Here is a 4,371-nt window from a genome sequence, read left to right on the forward strand (position 1 = left end):
TCATGGAGCAACATCCACAAACTCGGCTGCTTCCGGACATGTGTCACATCCTCTGCCTGCTCCACAATCACATACAGTCAGTGATCCTCACCAAGTGAACGAACACAAACTCCCCTCAATAAAAACTGCAGAGAAACAAATGGTGCGTCATTGCACCAATTCACTTTTCCATTTTCCTCACTTCAATATTGTACCTGTCACCCAGCAACTTCCCCACAGGCCTGGAGAAAATCAAAGGAAGGACAGGAAATTGTTCACACTCCAACCATCTTCATTGGAAAGACAAACTCGATCTTCAGTCATTGAGCTCTAGGCTGTAGGTAATGTTTGTGTGGGTGCTGACTCAGAAACTTAGCCCAGGTCACTGCAGTTATGGATTTTATATCATTTGCGCTGGGAGTTTCTGATAGTGCATCGTGTGTCAGGATGGCCGAGCGGGTCTAAGGCCATTTCGTAGTTCAGGTCGCAGTCTCCTCTGGAGGCGAGGATTGAAATCCCACCCCTGACATTGACTGTTCCTCCGCGAGGGTCATCCAACCCCGCGGGATCTCTCACCTGGAAACACAAGGGAAGCAGATACAGAGAAACAGCGACCACCTGCAAGTTCCACTCCGAGACACACACCATCCTGGGAAATATATCACCCTTTCTATGGCTGGCTCACAATCCCGGAACTCCCTCCCTAACAGCACTGTGTGTGTACATACACCACATGGACTTGCAGTGGCTCAAGAATCACGTCACCGCCAAATTCTCAAGGGTAATACATTTTGGACAATAGTTGTTGACGGATTCAGCGACACCCACATCCCGTCAAATAACTTTTAAAATATTTTGGAAACCGAGTCCCCTGAACTCAGCTCAGAAAGTTCACAAATCACAAAGCAAATTACTTCAAATGTTGATCATCATAAATAATAAACACAGGAAATGCTGGAAATGCTCAAAATTAAACAGCATCTGTGGGGAGAAAACTAGAAGCAGCGTTCCAGCTCTGTGATTGGATCATTTCCTTCTCTCTCAATGTGAAATCCTGGACTCAGCTGATAAACAGCAAAATGCCAATCACCAGTCACCAGTATCAGAAACAATGAACCTTTAGGATAGCGAGGCCGAGCGGTCTGAGGAGATGGGTTTAGGTGTCAGTCTCTCCGAGGATGCGGGTGGAAATCCAACCGCTGCCAACATTTGTAGGAAAAGCGGCTAAGGTGGGAAATGGAAATAAAAGTGAACAATGTTGCAAAACTCTTGCTCTTATCCCAAAAGATCTTTCCGTTACTGACATTGTTGTGTCCTGTGTAAGTCGAGCTGAACTGATTTGGTGCCGCTTGTTCTCACCTTGCAGCCCGTCAGTCTCCGTATTCCAGGGACCATTTATGACATCATCAAAAACGCCCTCCCCTGCTCTCCCCATTCACCAGACTGAAGGGACAATCCCCTCCGCGACCGCTGCTCCACCGCCAATATCCGCTCACTTTCTATCTGCACCTTTCTTTGCAAGTGCAGGAGATGCAACTCCTGCCTTTTTACCCCCTCCCTCCTCATTATCCAAGGGCCCAAAACACTCATCCCAAGTGAACCAGTGAGGCACTTGTGCTTTTCAGTTTAATCTCCTGTATCATAGATTATCATCGAATTTACAGTGCAGAAGGAGGCCATTCGCCCCCATCGGTATTTGCTGCCACAATTTGGTCTCATCTACTTCAACAGGTCAGATAACAGACTGTGACCGCTTTGATAAATCTCTGTTCAATCCACAATCATGACTTTGAGTTTCCTGCCACTTGTCATTTCAATTCTCCACCTCCCCACTCTGACCTTTCCGTCGTTGGTCATCCGTGTTCCAATGGAGATTAACGGGAACTCGAGTAAAACCACCTCAACATTTAAGTAGCCACCCACAGAACTCCGTCCTCAACATCGAGCTCAGTAATTTTAGATTATGTTTTGTTTGGTGTGTTTCTTGCCCGTCCCTTTTTCTTTTGCTTCTAATTGCATTCATTCATTTTGCACTTGGACGGCGGAGAGACAGCTGGAGATTTTTCTAGAATGAATTGTCGAGGTCAAGGCTCAGACAGCTGAAGACGTGGCCGCCATTGATGGAACAATGAAAAGTGCAAATGAGCAAGAGGACAGGGATGGGTTCAGAAAGAGAAAGGGAAATGTCTGGAACTGGACCCGGAACTCCAGTCTGGTAAGTGAGAAATCTACCCCTGAACCGCGAATGTTCACACAGCCGCTCATTCCAAGTGTCCAGTCGGAAACCTGTCTGAAGGAACATGCAGTCTGACAGAGCGCCTGTGATAATCCTCCACTGTCTGATCTAAAGCTGCAACATGAGCTGTTCATCACAGCTGTGATAAACGTGTTGGTGTCAGCATTCAGTGGTGTCGATTCACATCATCCTTGTTTGGAGCTGCCTGTGAGGAACAAACTGCCCGCTGATATATCTGCCCGGTTTGCAATCTGTCTGAGGAGGGAACAGACTGACTCTGGTCAGCAGCTTGCAAAGATTTTATTTTTGTCCAGAATGGGATTTCTTCTGTGACGTTGTTCTGATGGGAAAGGGGAGAGTGACTGGAGTCGCCTTTCAGAAGGAAGTTCGGGGTGGCAGTTTCACTCACCTGGGGACATTGATAAACTTGTTGCTGATTTATTCAAACCTTGCCTAAAAACCGACTCTGGTGGGATTCGAACCCACAACCTTTGAATGTCTCACCACGACAGCGACTAGAAGTCCAACGCGCTATCCGTTGCGCCACAGAGCCACACCTGCAACGCTTTCCCATCCCCATATGAGGATTTCTGTAGTTGTCCAACAGGCAGTTCAAAAGTTCAGTAATTCGCACAGTGACGACATTTCAAAACTACTTCATTGTCTGGGAATGTTTTGGGCCGTCCTGTGGTTGTGAAAAGCGCTACAGAAATTCTAGTAAAACTCCGAAAGGACACAGCCAGGTTGGTGCAAAGGGAGGACATGTAGCAGACAAGGAATGAGGCGATTTATTTTTGTAGGAAGAACAGAAGTAGACAATATAAAATAAAGTGTCTATTTACAAGAAAGAGTGCAGGAACAGGGGGACATGTGTCCAAATCATTGAAGGTGACAGGGCAGGCTGTAAGAGTCGTTTATAAATCAAACAGTGTCATGACTTTATTAATAGCGGCACAGAGTACAAGATGACAGAGGGGTCATCTCTCCCTTTTCAGCTCCTGACTGCAGAGGCTTTTCTTGTGAAACCGTTTATTGGAAAACCTCTTTCCCTGGAGGGAGGCGGGAGTATGGAATTCCCTGCCTGAAAGGTTGGTGGAGCAGAGCCCCTCATACTATCTAAGAAGTGTTTAGATGGGCATTTGCGATCCCAGGGTACACGAGGCGATGATCCAAGTGCTGGGAAATGGGATGAGAATGGTTCGGTGGTTGTTTCTGACCGGCACAGATGCGATGGGCTGAAGGGCCATTTCTCTGCTGTCTGATTCGATGACTTTATGAATGAAATGCAACATGTGTTTGCAGCTGTCTCTGTTTATATCCTGTTGTATTCACAGGAACAAACAAACTGGGCTGGCCGTTGAGCACCTCGAGACTGTTCTGCCCTACATTTAGATTGAGTAAGGGCTCCGTGTATTTTAACTCCAGCTCCCTGACTGGATTTCAGAAACCCTCCACAAACGGCAGTCTTAATGAATAATACAGATCCTAGAGATGGATAATCAGCGATAATCACAGCCAGAGAGACCTGCAATAACCCTCAGAGCAGGAAAGACAACTCATTGCCTTTGGCCCAACAGCAAAATACTGCGGATGCCGCAAATCTGAAACAAAGACAGAAAATGCTGCAAATAGTCAGCTGACCCGGCAGCTTCTGTGGAGAGAGGAACAGGTCGTTCTAATGAAGGGTGAGGATCTGAAATATTAACTATTTCTCTTGTCAGTGATACCACAGATTCGTAAAATATTTCAAGCATTCCGGTTTGTTCAGCTAAACATCCTCACACTCTGTAGCTTAGATCAATCCCAGCAGGGTGTCACTGCGTTTGACCTGATCTGTGTGATTGAACACTTCCTCCATAAAGTCACAGAGTCATAGATGTTTACAGCATGGAAACAGGTCCTTCGGCCCAGCTTGTCCATGATGCCCCGTTTCTATCACCAAGTTAGTCCCACTTGCCCACATTTGATCCATGTCCCTCTATATTCACCCTGCCCAGGTAAATTTGATTTGATCAAATTAGCATTTGATAAGGTTCCCCATGGTAGGCTTATGCAGAAAGTAAGGAGGCATGGGATAGTGGGAAATTTGGCCAGTTGGATAACGAACTGGCTAACTGATAGAAGTCAGAGAGTGCTGGTGGATGGCAAATATTCAG

At 46.4% G+C, this 4,371-nt stretch overlaps 1 non-coding gene across 1 annotated transcript; it reads right to left on the reverse strand.

Moving 5' to 3' along the window:
• Positions 1-2,676: 2,676 nt before the first annotated feature.
• trnar-ucu (transfer RNA arginine (anticodon UCU)) lies at positions 2,677-2,768 on the reverse strand. The gene is given in 2 exon segments: positions 2,677-2,712; positions 2,732-2,768. It is a non-coding gene; the product is annotated as a tRNA-Arg (tRNA).
• Positions 2,769-4,371: the final 1,603 nt, after the last annotated feature.

The sequence above is a fragment of the Scyliorhinus torazame genome, chromosome 24 (assembly GCF_047496885.1).
Source record: "Scyliorhinus torazame isolate Kashiwa2021f chromosome 24, sScyTor2.1, whole genome shotgun sequence".
Taxonomy (NCBI): domain Eukaryota; kingdom Metazoa; phylum Chordata; class Chondrichthyes; order Carcharhiniformes; family Scyliorhinidae; genus Scyliorhinus; species Scyliorhinus torazame.